This window comes from Neoarius graeffei, chromosome 1 (assembly GCF_027579695.1).
Source record: "Neoarius graeffei isolate fNeoGra1 chromosome 1, fNeoGra1.pri, whole genome shotgun sequence".
Classification (NCBI taxonomy): Eukaryota; Metazoa; Chordata; class Actinopteri; order Siluriformes; family Ariidae; genus Neoarius; species Neoarius graeffei.
This window is the reverse complement of record NC_083569.1, coordinates 23065302-23081624: the sequence shown is the minus strand read 5'-3', so window position 1 is coordinate 23081624 and position 16323 is coordinate 23065302. Positions and strand designations below refer to the sequence as shown.

The 16323-nt window shown below is 45.7% G+C and overlaps 4 non-coding genes across 4 annotated transcripts; 3 read left to right on the top strand and 1 right to left on the bottom strand.

The window, feature by feature from the left end:
* The first annotated feature begins 5169 nt into the window (after positions 1-5169).
* On the top strand, positions 5170-5242 carry trnat-cgu (transfer RNA threonine (anticodon CGU)). Its single transcript has one exon. It is a non-coding gene; the product is annotated as a tRNA-Thr (tRNA).
* A 7633-nt stretch (positions 5243-12875) lies between these two features.
* Positions 12876-12948, bottom strand: trnaf-gaa (transfer RNA phenylalanine (anticodon GAA)). The gene has a single exon. It is a non-coding gene; the product is annotated as a tRNA-Phe (tRNA).
* A 1596-nt stretch (positions 12949-14544) lies between these two features.
* On the top strand, positions 14545-14626 carry trnas-uga (transfer RNA serine (anticodon UGA)). Its single transcript has one exon. It is a non-coding gene; the product is annotated as a tRNA-Ser (tRNA).
* A 1504-nt stretch (positions 14627-16130) lies between these two features.
* Positions 16131-16323, top strand: LOC132897828 (U2 spliceosomal RNA). The gene has a single exon (XR_009656389.1). It is a non-coding gene; the product is annotated as a U2 spliceosomal RNA (small nuclear RNA).

Genomic DNA, 16323 nt, shown 5'->3' with positions numbered 1-16323 from the left:
GCGGAGGCGTGGTCAAGCGCCGGTCTGTGACAGGAGGGCGGAGCCAGGGAAGGTGAGTGGCAGAATCACTACACCTGACGGTAATTAACCTGTGTTTGTGTGTCTTCCCAGTAACCGCACCCTATTTAAGGAGACAGAGGGAGAGCAGAGTGGACGCTCTTCCCCGGATGAGAACACAGAGTGTGTGTGTGTGTTTCTCTCCCGTGATTATTGTTAGACTGAAAAGTGTGGCAATAAAGCCTTCTAATTACCTGAATCTCAGTCCTGCTGTCCTTTGTGCTCCACTCACACCTAAGGGACTTTCTACAGTGGTGCTGAAACCCGGGATAGTGGAGTCAAGGGGATCTGCCAATATCCCTTTGTCAAATCCAGTGTCAAATAAAAGCGAGCCGTGCCTAGTCGATCGAGCAGCTCGTCAATACGAGGCATTGGGTACGTGTCGAATTTAGACACCGCGTTGACTTTTCTACAGTCCACACAGAACCGGACCGACCCGTCGGCCTTGGGGACCAAGCCCACCGGGCTGCTCCAGTCACTGTGGGACTCCTCGACGATGCCCATTTCGGGCATGGTCTGAAGTTCTTCCCAAACCACCTTTTTTTTGTGTTCGGGTAGCCTGTAAGGGCGGCTATGCACTACCACCCCCGGGGGCGTCTCTATGTGGTGCTCTATGAGGTTAGTGCGACCGGGCAGGGGCGAGAACACATCCGAAAACTCGGCCTGCAACTGGGCGACCTCCGTGAGTTGGGTCGGGGAGAGGTGGTCTCCACAGGGGACCGGAGAGGTACGTGATGCCAATGTCCCTTTTTGAACCTCCGGCCCCAGCTCCGCCTTCTCCGGAACTACCGACACCAACGCCACGGGGACCTCCTCGTTCCAGAGTTTAAGCAGATTGAGGTGGTAAATCTGTAGTGCCCCACCCCTGTCCGTTCGCCTCACCTCATAGTCTACGTCCCCGACTCGCCGTGTGACCTCAAAGGGTCCTTGCCACTTGGCGATCAATTTGGAGCTCGACGTGGGCAACAGTACGAGTACCTTATCTCCCGGACTGAACTCTCTAAGGCGCGTACCCTTGTTGTACAGGCGGGCTTGCCGTTCCTGGGCCTGCCGCAAATTCTCCTGAGTTAGGTAGGTGAGAGTGTGGAGTTTTGCGCGCAGGTCCATAACATATTGGATTTCGTTTTTGCTTTGTGAAGGTCCCTCCTCCCAGTTTTCCCGCAGCACATCTAGGATGCTGCGCGGCTTACGCCCATACAACAATTCGAACGGGGAGAACCCCGTGGAGGCTTGGGGGACCTCTCGCACTGAGAACAGCAAGGGTTCGAGCCACTTATCCCAATTAAGTGCGTCCTCACTTACGAATTTTTTAATAATATTCTTGAGGGTGCGGTTGAACCGTTCTACTAAACCGTCCATTTGTGGGTGATACACACTGGTGCGGATCGGCTTAATCCCCAATAACCCATACAGTTCACGCTGTGTCCGTGACATAAATGTAGTGCCTTGATCAGTCAGAATCTCTTTCGGGATTCCAACTCGGGAGATGACGCGGAAGAGTGCCTCCGCAATACTGCGTGCGGAGATATTGCGCAGAGGCACTGCTTCCAGGTATCGCGTTGCATAGTCCACCAGGACTAATGTAAAGCGATAATGGCCCGACGAGATCCATCCCAATTCTTTCGAACGGGGTCTCGATTAGAGGTAGAGGGCGCAAAGGTGCTTTTGGAATGGCTGCTGGATTTACTAATTGGCACTCGCGGCACGCTGTACACCACCTACGGACATCGCTGCGAATCCCCGGCCAATAGAATTGGGCCATTATTCGGGCTAGTGTCTTATCCTGCCCTAGGTGTCCAGCCATGGGATTAAAGTGAGCTGCCTGGAATACCAATTCCCGGCGGCTCTTTGGAATTAAAAGCTGCTTGACTCACTCTTTCGTCTGAGTGTCCTGCGTCACTCGGTATAATCTATCCTTCATAATAGAGAAATAGGGGAAGGACGGGGTGGCGTTCGGCTGGAGCGTTTGACCATCGATTACTCTCACTTGGTCAAACGCATGCCGCAGAGCCTCGTCTCGCGATTGTTCTAATGGGAAATCCGTGAGGGATTCCCCAACAGAAAGAGGAGGAGCCGGCGGCTCCTCACTCTGTCGTGGAGATGACGTAGACGGCTCTGCGACAGCAGCTCCAGCCAAAGCGACACCGGGACCTCCCCCTGTCAAATGGCAGGACCCACTCTTTACTAGGCGCGTCATTAAATCCCGAAATTCCCAAAATTAAAGAGTGGGTAAGGCGAGGATTAACTGCCGCCTTCACTATAGATTTTTCCCCTCTGAAAAATATGTGGACCAACACCAAAGGGTAGCTGTGAACATCCCTGTGCACACACAACACCTTCACCCCCTGTGCTCCCCCCAATGCCTCGTCTTGCACCAGGCTTTGGCGGATCGAGGTCTGATTGCAACCAGAATCCACCAACGCCTGATATGTAGCCCCTTGGACACTCACCGGTATGCGATACGCTCCGGCCCGATCGAGGGTGGCCTCTGGTGCATCGGGGATCCGTACCACCGCGCCCTCCTCCATTGCTGTGCACTGTTGTTGCAGGTGGCCCGGCTCCCCGCAGCGCCAGCAAACCAGCCCGGGCTTTCCCTCTGCACTGGTGCTCTGGGGCTCACCCACCTGGGGGGGGGGGGGGAGACAGACACAGAAGGGAGAAACGGGAGGGCACCACGGGTGCGGCAGGCCGGCTGGGGTGGAGCTGGCCCCCGTCTCCGTGGTGGGGGAATGGGGCGAGGACGGGACACAGAAGGGAGGGGAGAAAGAGAGAGAGAAGAGGAGAGAAGACGTCGTCGGCTGTCCTGCCGCCGGAACAGCCGCCAAATGATCCTCCGCCAGTCCGACTGCCTGATCCAGCGACGCCGGGCGGTGGCACTGGACCCACTCTGCGGTTCCTGCTGGTAAGCGGGCGATGAACTGTTCCAGCACCACCTGATCGACGATTCCCTCGGCGTCACGATCGTCGGCCCTCAGCCACCGCCAGCAGGTGTCCCGGAGCTGCTGGCCGAACGCGAACGGCCAGCCGACTTCCTCCAATGCGCTCGGAAGCGCTGGTGCTGTTGTTCTGGTGTGCGCCCCACGCGCTGGAGGATGGCCTGGCGGAGGTCCGCGTAGGCCAGCTGGCGGTCAGCGGGGAGCTGTAGCGCGGCCAGCTGCGCCTCTCCCGTCAGGAGGGGGAGGAGGCGCGCCACACGCTGCTCCCTCGGCCACCCCGAGGCTTCGGTGACCTGTTCAAACAATGTGAGGAACGCCTCGGGGTCGTCCTGCGGGCCCATCAGTGAGGGGAGACGGGCCCGCGGCCGGGGCGCTGGTGGACCCCGCCGACGCGAGGAGATGCTGGAACGTCTCGCAATCTTCCTGCTGGGCCAGCACCAGGGTTTCGAAGTGCCGCTCTTGTTCCTTTCGGAGCGTGACGAGCGCCTGGTGTTGGCTTTGCTGAGCCGTGGCGAGGGCGTGGACCAGGTCAGTGAACGGTGAGGATTCCATGGGGCTGCTGGGTTGGTGCTCCACCTTTCTCCCAGGTTCCGGCACCACTGTAGAAAGTCCCTTAGGTGTGTGTGGAGCACAAAGGATGGCAGGACAGAGATTCAGGTAATTAGAAGGCTTTATTGCCACACTTTTCAGTCTAACAATAATCACGGGAGAGAAACACACACACACACTCTGTGTTCTCGTCCAGGGAAGAGCGTCCCCTCTGCTCTCCCTCTGTCTCCTTAAACAGGGCGCGGTTACTGGGAAGACACACAAACACAGGTTAATTACTGTCAGGTGTAGTGATTCTGCCACTCACCTTCCCTGGCTCCGCCCTCCTGTCACAGACCGGCGCTTGACCACACCCCCGCTGCCACAATTGTTTTCCAGCAAAACAAGTCCTACTGACATAAGCTAGGTTCTAGACCAGCAAAGATTTGGTGGCACTCTGTGACCAGTTTTCCTGGCTGAGAGCTGGTTCTTTAGCTGTGGAAAATTCAAGAACTGGGTCAAGATTAGGCACCAGCTCGGAACCAGCCCTCAGTGGAAAAGTGGTGACTTGGTGGACAGGTGGTACTTGAGGATCAGCAGAGGGTTCTCAAGGTTCTGCTTCGGGCTGAATCTACGATAGATAGGTACCTGCTTAAGGCTCCATAGCTCAGTGGTTAGAGCCCTGGCCTTGTAAACCAGGGGTGATGAAGAATTCAATTCTCACTGGGGCCTTTGACCTACTTTCTGAAGGGAGAGAGTTCTGAAGGAATGTGTATTATTCATTGCTTGTGAGTTCTCACTGCTTTTTTTTTTCGAAACAGTTCTGGTCAGTTCTCTATCAGTGAGCCAGTTGATTTCAACAAAAAGACTGCAGCTACAACTCTAAAGGATTCTTATCATGCTGCACATATTCATAAGTTCCTGGTTACACAATTATAATTTTGGACTATGTAGCACTAGGAAACTTGAGACAAGAAGTCTGTGAGATATGCATGGAAAAAGCATGAGGTTGAGAAAATTACTTTTTTTTTTTTTAAAGAACCAAAACACTGGTCAGCTTTTTTTGGTTGGAGTTCTCATCACCTGAAAACCACTGGCCGCTGCTAAGGATGGCCCCACATGAAGAGCCTGAAGATCAGTGAAGTCACTCATGGTGCTTATAACCATGTCTCTTGAGGGCTTGGCCTGTCCAGTGTTTTTGTTAGCTCAGATGAGAAAGTAGCCAGAATGTACAACCCACAGCCCACTCTATGTTTGATGCACCACATTATTTAAAACGTGTGTCCATTTTTTGCGAGGCAAATAGTAAACAGAAGCTAACTGCAATTTAAATGAAATTTAAAATCACCTATTTTTTCTCTTTAAATTATACATTTTCTCAGTTTAAACATTTGATATGTCATCTATGTTCTATACTGAATAAAATATGGAATTTTGAAACTTCCACATCATTGCATTCTGTTTTTATTTACAATTTGTACTTTGTCCCAACTTTTTTGGAATCGGGGTTGTAGTAAACAGAAGCTAACTGCAGCTAGGAACAAAAGTTGTGAGTGACGTTGCAGCAGTTTCTGTGGGCTGTTTTGAGGATTGGCAGGGGCTTCAAGGTTCTGCTGTGGCCCCAATCTTCAGCTGCTGTGGACGGCAGGGCTCCATAGCTCAGTGGTAAGAGCGCTGGTCTCGTAAACCAGAGGTCGTGAGTTCAATCCTCACTTGGGCCTGCAAGGGACATTTTGAATGGAGAAAGGTAATCCAGACAAAAGAGGGGATATTGAGAACACTGACACCAGAAGGTGAGCAAGTGCTGCTCATGATTTCTCATCACCTGAAGACCACTTTCTGCTGGTGAGAATGGCCCCATTTGGACAGTTTGAAGATCAGTGAGATTACTGAGGACCTGAAGGTGTCTTTGGTGTGCAATTTCCGCAAAACACTTTGCACTCAAGTCTCCATCAATGCACAGTTGATAAAATCAACAAAAAATGACTTCAAGGGGGGCCACATGATGATGGCTGATGAGAAGATGTGTTTGGACAACATGCAGTCATCTTATCAGAGAAGTTTGCTTTTTATCCAGTTGTCTTTATATTTAAACTTTTTTTTATTTTTTTTTTAGTTCTAAAAAAAAATTACTGAGGTCCAGACCTCAGTGACCTTATAGCTGGGGACAGACATGATTTTAATGCAGCCTAATTCCCAATAAAGCTCTTCTCATTTACATTTTTTTTCTGTTTCTGTTATCAGGCAATGGGATGAGTATGAAACAGTGACTAAAACGTGGCCTATTAAAACAACATGTTCACCAGCAGTCACATCCAAGCCATTTTCACGCTGCTGCTCTGCATTGAGAAAATTCCTATTTTATAACCTCAGTGTCATCTGACAAAATCACCATGCACATAATTTTAAAGAAAACAACTGTGCAGTGATAGTCACTATATTTGCATATAAAATGATTACTCAGAGAAAGTTTGAAGAGACAAGGTGTTTTCCTTATTTTTTCTCTCCCACAGTGCACAGCCTCTGTCTGCCTGGGAAACCAACCACAAGAAGGATGTTTCGTTTTCAGTCAGGGATGATTCGGCCTCATCTGCCCTGTAGTGAATAAACCTTTTAATCCTCTGGAGACAAAGATATCGTCTTTCGAAAGTAGCTAAGATTTGTCCAAAAAGTCACAAGATTTGTCGCTAGTCGCTTTTTTTTTATTTAAAAAAGTCACTAAGTTGGCAATAATGCTTCGAGAACTGACTGTTCACTTGTTGCCTAATATTTCCCACTTCTTGACAGGTGCCATTGTAACGAGATAATCAATGTAATTCACTTCACCTGCCAGTGGTGTTAATGTTATGGCTGATCAGTGAATATAAATGTAGTATGTATGTATGACTGAAGAACAGATTGAGCCTATATAATCGTGTAAAGTGTTATTTATATAATGACAGAAGTCTATATCTCTGGGGGGGGGGGTGCAGGATCCTAGTACTTGGCCCACAGTAAGATAATGGACTATGCCATTTTGTGTAGAAAGGAGAAAGACTTTAACACACCAAAGTTATTATCTACAGTATCTATCTATCTGTCTATCTATCTATTTATTTTCTTTCACTCATCCCTACCACTTTGCCCCCTTTTGCACAGATAAAAATGGATGCTGGGAAGAAGAATGACAATAAAATACAATTAAATTAAATTTTACCTGTAAAATGCTTTTAACAGTGGACATCATCACAAAGCAGCTTTACAGAAATATATAAATTCCGTATATAAATTTTACATACAGTATATAGAATTTATCCTGAAGGATCGAGCCAGAAGGCGATGGTGGCAAGACGGGGTCACTGAAAATAAAGGGTGAAAGGGGGTCTATTCTCTGTCGGCCACCATCCACTTTTCAACGTCGTTTCAACGCAAACTCGTATGAGCAAAGCGGTGTTGAATCAATGCCGGTGATCCACGATGATTCGACGGCATATGGTCGAAGAACATGCCAATGATTCCCCGTCGAATCAACGCCCTTTTGCTATCTGGGATGGTATCTCAGGAGTCGCATGTGTAGCGAGAAAGGGAGGGGGTTGGGCAGATAGAAAGAGAAACCCTCCTCTAAATACACACAATTTCAAACTGAAAGTCTGCAATGTAATTGGACAGTCAATTCAAAATATTTTTGGTTGTTTATTTTATAACAGAGATTTTCTGGAGTATTTCATTAAAGTGAGAGAAAAAAAACAGCTGCTGGTCTTGGTAATACTAATATATAGATTTAGGCACTACCTAAAAGCAGAGCTCCCAGCTGTTTATGGGTTGTAGAATTTTCTTATGTCATAGCCAGCCTCTTTTGTTTTATATCGAGAATTATTTAAAAAAATTAAAAATAAAAATTCAGGCATGACGTGTGCGCATCGTGCATGGAGATTCCCGCCATCATTGGGTTGCCTGTGATGGCAGGTACGTGAGTACACGACACACAGTGACATCAGGCGACAACTGCGACAAGTTACTCACTACTGTACTGTCCCGACTACTACTCTACTTCACACTTCACTACTCACCCCACTAGTTGTTGGGTTTCCTGTGGTGGCAGGCACACACAGGACCGAAATCATCGGAAAACAACTCAATGGGTTTCTTTATGTATCCACACTCTATGCCTATGGGGCTCCCCTCACGCGGGCCGGAGCTCCGCTAACACATAGTCTGGTGGTTATTTCTCAATAGGGCACTCCATAACACTTTCATGCACATCTAGGGGTAAAAGCTGCCAACCGTTTTTTTTAGTCAGAAGGGGTCCTAACAAGTAGAAATAGAGTGGTTGGCATCTTTGAAAATGCCTATGACCCTGCTTTGGCAGCCATTTTGGAAACTGCCATAGATATTTAACAAAATAAGATCTTGGGAGCAATGAAGAACAATTAATATGCTGCAAAGCACAATCCTTCTTGTACAGAGGACAAAATTGTACATTTTTTTTACATTTTCATGAAATGTCAGCCATGTTAGTATTCCAATATGGCTGCTGAAGAACGATATTATGAAATTAATTTTTTAAAGAGATAAAGAATTTTGTTGTTTAAACACATGTTTCAACAGCTAATAAATTTACTGGTGACATCAACAGTATAGACAACAATTAAGAATTAAGGAACATACAAGAACATTTATTTCTGCAAAGTATGAAATGATTATTGTGAACATCATAGCAATCCCAGATAGCAAGCTGACATTGAAACGATGTAGAATCAACATTGCATTGTCGACGTTAAACCATTGAATCAACGTCAGATTTCGATGTTGATTTAACATCAGTTTGCACCCTCCGCTAACATTGAAACGATGTTGATTTATTAACTATGGACACACGTAACTTCAATTGTATTTCAATTCGCGTCGATATTGAAACAACATTGAAATTTCGACATAACTAAAAATCAATGCGCTTTCAATGTTATTTCAATTGATAGCCTACCAGAAATATCTGGCTCATATATCCTGCTTTATCTACAGCCAGGATCTCCATTTTAATTGCCTAAAATAGTAAATATGAAACACATGCCTTTTTTTTAAGAAAACAAGATTTTTATTTTAAGTTCATTTAATTTTCATGTCTTTCGGCGCGAGCGACACCTCCAGTTCTGTCTGGCGCATATCGTAGCCATTTCTGCACAGCCTGGGTGAAGACCAGATCATTCATGCCAGGCTGTTGAGTGAGGGCATCTGAAACACACACAAAACATAGTTTTCAGTTACACATTGTAGCTACTACTGCTGCTAATAATAGGCTGTAGTAAGTGATATGCGCTGGGATCACACACACAGCGGCTCAGTCCCGAATCGTGGCTTGTGCACTTCACTCGCGCGCTGTGTGAGCTGCGCAGGGCCGGAGTGCGCACCCTCCAGAGGGCACTCGCTGTTCAGGGCGGAGTGATTTGGAGCGCAGGATGCCTGCGGAGCCGAGCGTATCCGTGTATTGGCATTGCTATGTGCATGCAAATCATGTATTGGTGTTGCTGTGTGCACACTAATCGTTTTAAAAACGTTAATCTGATGATCCGCTGATACGGTCTAATGTAAACATGGGCTATGACACCAGTGAAGTCATTGAGCTAACTAGAACCTGCAGTTCATCAAGCTTGCTAGCAGGCTAGCCTACTTGACAGCTTGCGTTGCTGATCGGAGTTGATCGGAGGAAATCGGCCGTGACAGCACGCTGTGGCAGTCTATGTATCGCGTGAACTATACATTGAACTATGTGTAAGGATTAAATGCTGAAAGTGCTGCATACCTGTAATTGATCCCGGATCCGAGAACGGGTGCCTGTGCGCCGCTGCCGGTCTTTGTCTCACGCTGTCCCCTGTCCCGTTCAACAATGATCGATGACTTTTCAATCATCTTTCCCGGTCAACTATATATCGATGGCTTTTCGACCATACGTGATTTCCCGGTCAACACAAAATCAATGACTTTTCAACATGACTGTTATCACCCGGTAAACCAAATATCAATGATACATCAATCATAATAAGGACGACTATGAATCAATGTTGTTTCAATATCACTGCTGTCAACTTTATTTTAGGTCGGGTTACATCGGTTTAACAATGGTGATTCAACATCTATTTCGCATCAAGATTTCAATGTCGACCATTCTGATGATTCAGATGGAAAATCAATATCTATTCATTGTCAGCTTGCTATCTGGGATGTCTTCAATATTAACAGGGCTGAAGATTAATAACACTAATATATGCTTTTAAACAGCTTCAGTAATGTACATTTTATACAGTTAACACTTAATTATCACTGACCCAAGAGCATGTTCTTCTTTAGATACCCTACTCATCCTCAGGGTCACAATTGTTTATGCAGTTGGCGGACCATTTACATTCACCATTGGTTTTGACCTTGTTGCTTCAAACCGCTTTTTCAGTCTTGTTATTTCTGTTGCATTTGTGAATTGAGAATAGCATGTTTTATGCCACTTGATGCTATTGGGGTCCAGATTCATGTGCTTTTGTAAATATTCAAAAAACTCAAAATATTCCTCATCTTTATATCTTATGTGTTCTTCAGCTTTGGTCTTTAAAGTCATCATTCCTGATTCACTTGCTTGACGTAAAGTTTTGTCATTTTTGTTCCTTCCACAGTCTCTTTGACATATGAAGCACTTCTGGAAGTCAATATCCCTTCCTCTTTTTCTCTTCTTGGAGCTGAATAAGGGTTCCATGACTGACTAAAAAACAAGGGATCCACAACACAAATAGTAGTGTCTCAGTGTACAGTTTTTAAAAATGTGAGACTTAGAAATGAGTGCAAAAACTCATACTTAATGTAGCTTTGGATCCGTTAGCTCCATTCCTATAGAGACCTACTACTTTATATAAAATATATGTCTTCACCAAATTCACGTGTCCTTGTCTTTGTTCCAGCTCCAAGGTGTCTTCATCCAGACTGTGTTAAAAACTGTCAATCTGTTTAGTTTACACTGTCTTGTAAGGCTGTCTTGTACTGTCTTGTACAATATCACATCTGTACCTTGTCTCCCATTTTATAAATAATATGCATCATGTTACAAAACACATCAATGTTTAATTAGCAGAGGAAAACTACTTTCGTGTTGAATAAAGCCACTGATTTTCTCTGTTTTCAGATACGGTACACTGCCACACCTTCTAGGATCATCTAGATTGCTGCCTCTGGAACAAGTGACCTTATTGGCTGCTTTTTCCAGTTCTTCCAAGAAAAATCAAACCAAAATGTTTGAAGTATCATATTTTTAAGTGAATAAAAGCAGGTCTCTGATTGGACAACGTAACATATGTTGCACACTCATAAAAAACAATATATATTGCAGGTATTGGAGTGAAATTTCTTTGATACCCATAATGCTTCAATGGTCAACCTATAAGCAGTTATGAACTATGGTTTACACTTGTCTCATCTCCTTATCTCTCACTGCTTTATCCTGTTCTACAGGGTTGCAGGCAAGCTGGAGCCTATCCCAGCTGACTATGGGCGAAAGGCAGGGTACACCCTGGACGAGTCACCAGGTCATCACAGGGCTGACACATAGACAACCATTCACACCTACGGTCAATTTAGAGTCACCAGTCATATATATTTAGTCACCAGTTAACCTAACCTGCATGTCTTTGGGGGAAACCAGAGCACCCGGAGGAAACCCACACAGACACAGGGAGAACATGCAAACTCCACACAGAGAGGCCCTCACCAGCCATGGGGCTCGAACCCGGACCTTCTTGCTGTGAGGCAACAGCACTAACCACTACACCACCTGCTTGCACTTGTTATTTTGGTTATTTAAAGTTGTTAAATTATTATATTTTTCTGCTTTTCCATGACTTTTGAAATATTTTAAAACATTCTATTTGTAGTTGTTTTTTTTTTTTTTTTCAGTATGCTTGAAATGAATGGTGGACCAAATCTGATATATATATATATATATATATATATATATATTTAATTTGGAATTTAGCATTATTTTATATTGGAAATGCTTCATTAATGATGTGTGGATGTTATTTAATATAACCACATTATTTCTAACCATCAAAGACATATAATTTTTGACACTAAGATCATGTTTGTATCTTCCTGGAAGGTAAAATTACATGTTTTTATTACATTTCTGGCAGCCATATTGAATTCCAAGAGGGCCACCAGATAAAATCCTTGTTGGTAGATACCAGAACATCTATTGAACAAAAAACTTAGGTTTAACCACAACTTTTATGGTGTAGATTGCTCCAGGAGTCCATACATTTAGGTATTCAAGATTGTCCAATAGTCAGTTTCAAAATGGCTGCCAAGGGATAGTCAGAGGCATTTCCAAAGATGCCAACCAACATATTTCTGTCTCTTAGGAACCATTTTAACTAAAAAACATGGTTGGCAGCTTTTACCCCTAGATGTACGGGGGGCTTTCGCCCGTAGTCAGCTGGGATAGGCTCCAGCTTGCCTGCGACCCTGTAGAGCAGGATAAAGCGGCTAGAGATAATGAGATGAGATGAGATGAGATGAGATGTGCGGGGGGTTATAATGCCATTTTTATCCTCCAGACTAACAGGCCATGAGGTGGTGTGTATGACTGGTAATTACTAACACTGGCCACTAGGCGGTGTGTATGACTGGTAATTTCTATAACACTGGTATGGTGGCAGGCACGCACGGGACCGAAACCATCAGAAAACAACTTGATGAGTTTCTTTATCCATCCACACTCTATGTCTATGGGGCTCCACTCACGCGGATAAAGAACGCACACCAATGCAGATAATAGTATAGAGTCCGTGTGGACACAAAAGAAGGCATTGGTGCAAATGACCTCACCTGTGCAGCACCGCTGACCTGCAAATCAAAGTCCTTCCCATACCATGCGGCGCAAAGGGCAGCACCAATCTCCATAGCCCTCGGCCTCTCGCCTATTACGGTACATAGCTCAGGTTACAGTGGGGGCTAGTCCTCTGGGAACTGCAAAAGTTTGTCTCCCAACTCGCATCTGTATTGCAACGTGCCTTGCCAGACGGCAGTAGGTACCATTTTTATGATGGTATGACCTGATCGTGAGTAGAACTCGTGATCGACCAAAAGGAGCATGCAATTGAAAAAATCTGGGCATGTTAGCTCAGATACTGCAAAGAAAGTCTTCAGAATTTCCACTGAGAGTTGACCTCACATTACTGGAGTCAAAGTTCAGAGTGCTAACCATTACACCATGGAACCAAAATGTAGCTGTAGAATTGTTTTCAGCACCAAATTACTGGCATATACTGACATTGCCCAGGCAAAAAAACAAACACAGCCTTTGATATATATATATATATAAACCACACTCCTCAATGCTGAAACCCGGGATTGAACCAGGGACCTTTAGATCTTCAGTCTAACGCTCTCCCTGCTGAGCTATTTCAGCAAGCCCATTGTCAGTCACTCATTGTGCCAGATTCAGGCTAGGCGTGGCACATCAGGGCGGCGTAAGCAGTGGCCTTATCTGACATTTGTTGCAGTGGGTTGTTGACCGGCCTCGTGGCCCGTGCTTGCCCCAAGCAGCGAATGTGGGTGAAAACGGAGGCTTCGGCTGACGTGGCTTTGCGAAAGTAAGTGCTGCAAATGTTTTTTTTTGTTGCACATGACCCTTAGCCTCTCCGTTAGTCGTGGCTGAGTGGTGAAGGCAATAGACTTGAAATCTGTTGGGGCTTCCCTGCACAAAGTTTGAATCCTGCTGGTTATGTACGGCATGATGTTTGAGGCCTGTCAAGTGCTACCCGTATTGATCTGGCTGCTGGTGGATTGTTTTCACCAGGGCCCCTGTGCTCTTGGTGTGAAACAGGGTGGTGGTCTTCTTTTGATCACCGCACATAGGTATTTGAGCAGTGACCCAAGTGCATCGCCAACTCATGTGGTCAGCACAAGACCTGCATGTGGTCAACAATGCGTCTCGCTTTGGTGTCTGGTCGAGCGGACTACGGAGCAGTGTTCGGCTAGCGGTATCCAGTGGAGAAGCATTCTTCTATCTTGATCCTGAGGTCTGTTAAGTCCTGCTGACTGATGTTCAGGATGGTGTACTGATACCATGCTGAAATCCAGTTTTGCATCTTAAGGTACTGAAACGGATGCCTTGATGATTCCCTATGCAATTCAGCATGCTTATGAGTAAGTTTGAGATTCTCTTTGCCATACGATGGGTGAAAACTGGTCATTGTAGGATTTCATTTTACAGCGCTGGCTTTATTTAGCAGCGCTGCCCTTAGACGGTTGTACATCCAGTGAATCAAGTACGCTAGGTCGTAGACTCGTTCACATCCAACCTGAGGATTTTGCCTCCCTGAAGTGTATGCGTTTTGAAACGAAGTGCAGCAAAGCATCTCCTGACATTTGTCCATGCTGTCACGAGGCCCCGTGTGCAGTGGTGGCCACCTGGTTAAAGCGATGTCCTTGATGTCCACTCAATGTCTCCCACGCTGCTTTGAATGTGCTGCCGACTCCATCTGAAATTTGGTTTGCCGAAAGGCAGCCAAAGCCTTGGTTTGTGGTGGCTTTTACCCGAGCTTGTCTGGCAAAAGAGGGAGCGGTTCCAAATCCAGGTATCTGTCCTAAACGGAAAGGGCTTCTCTCCTGGACAGGTTGAGCCAAAGCACCATCATAAAATGTTTGCAGAAAAGTCTGTCTTTTCTGCAAACTTGTAAAAGCACTGCCCAGAGTATTGCAATAGTTAGCCAAGCGCATGGCCCACACGTGAGAGCAACATGAGACCTCAGCATGTTCTATGCCAGATTTGCGCTTGGAGTGGCAAGTCGGGGTGGCCGACAGGTCTGAGGTACTGTGTTCAAGTTGTAGTCCCCTCTGAGGGTGTGGGTTTGAATCCCATTTCTGACATTTGCTGCAGCAGGCTGTTGACAGGCCTTGCAGCCTGTGCTTGGTGTGAAAATGGAGGCTTTGGCTTGTGTGCCTTTGTGCAAAAAAAGTGCTTGAAGTAATTTTTTGTTGCACTTGAATTTCAACGCCTCCAGTAGTCATGGCTGAGTGGTGAAGGCAATGTATTTGAAATCCATTGGGGTTTTCCTGCGCAGGTTCGGATCCTGCTGGCTACGTGTGGTGTGAAATTTGGGGCCTGTCGAGTGCTGCCCGTATCGGTCCGGCTGGCAGTGGATTGGTTTCGCCAGGGCCCCTGTGTTCTCGGCCTGAAACTGGGTGGCGGTTTCCTTTTGATCACTGCACATAGGCATTTGAGCAGTGACCCAAGTGCATTGCCAACTCACGTGGTCAGCACAAGACCTGGGTGTGGTCAACGATGCGTCTTGCTTTGGTGTCTGGCCGAGCGGACTAGAAGCAGTGTTCGGCTAGTGGTATCCAGTGGAGAAGCGTTCTTCAATCTTGATCCTGAGGTCTGTTAAGTCCTGCTTACTAATGTTCAGGATGGTGTACTGATTCCAAGCGTGTTTTTAATTAAATGAACAAAAGTTCACATGAAAGAATGAGCAAATAATAAGGTAAATAATGAGGTAAATGTATTCTCTGTGCTCGCTCATTTCACTGTTACCCCCCAATCATGCAGTCTTGATTATTTCACTGTTATCCACAGTGTCAAGTGGGTAATAATCTCCATTATAAGTGCACACACACAGAGAGAGAGAGAGAGGTTTTGATAGCTGGACTTTCTAGGAGGTTCTAATCCCACTGGGGTTTTATCCCGGGGTTTCATACCAGGCAGCGGATTCATTGTATTATATTTTGTTTTCAATATGATATTACTTTGGGGTGGCACGGTGGTATAGTGGTTAGCACCTCACAGCAAGAAGGTCTGGGTTCGAGCCCCGTGGCTGGCGAAGGCCTTTCTGTGTGGAGTTTGCATGTTGTCCGTGTGGGGTTCCTCTGAGTGCTCCGGTTTCCCCCACAGTCCAAAGACATGCAGGTTAGGTTAACTGGTGACTCTAAATTGACCGTGAGTGTGAATGGTTGTCTGTGTCTATGTGTCAGCCCTGTGACTTGTCCAGAGTGTACCCCACCTTTCGCCCGTAGTCAGCTGGGATAGGCTCCAGCTTGCCTGTGACCCTGTAGAACAGGATAAAGCAGCTAGAGATGATGAGATGATATTATTTTTCCAATATGTTTTTTTTTTGTATTCTTGTCTCAGCAATGGTGAAATCGAATTTGTAAATAAAATCAGTGCCCTGACTCTATTCATCAGGCCAGAGCTATTCTCTTTCTGTGTATGTTTTGTACAACATAAGGAAACAGTATAGTAACTATAACGGTAAAGAAATAAAACAGAAGAGTATGGCTATGATATAAGAAAATTCTACAACCCAGAAACAGATGGAGCTCCGCTTTTAGGCAGTGCCTCAATCTAGAGATTACAGATTTCCGGGGAGAGGAATGTTAATGAGTTCAGTTTATTTTTGCAGGCTTTGCTCTGGTAGAGCTGAAAATTTTTGGTGTTCAAATGTTAGAAATATCGAGCTTTTTGCATGGAAACCACACACACATGCCCAAAGTGATGTCTCTCTTCAAAAGGATCCAGCTGTTGGGGGCGGAGTCTAGCTGTGTTTCCCTTTCTGGATTTTAACATTTGGAAGCCATTGACAACAGCAAGTTGTTGCTTCTTGGCCTTTTGTTTAAGATCAAGTGTAGTGTTTGCTTTTATCACTTTAATATCTGATATATTCTTTAACTAAAAATATTATTATTAAATAGATTTTTAGACCAGAGAGCTGGAGTTGGGGTTTGCTCCTTCTGCTCCACCCATCAACCTGGTATTATAGTATCTCCATAGTTTGAATTACGGGGG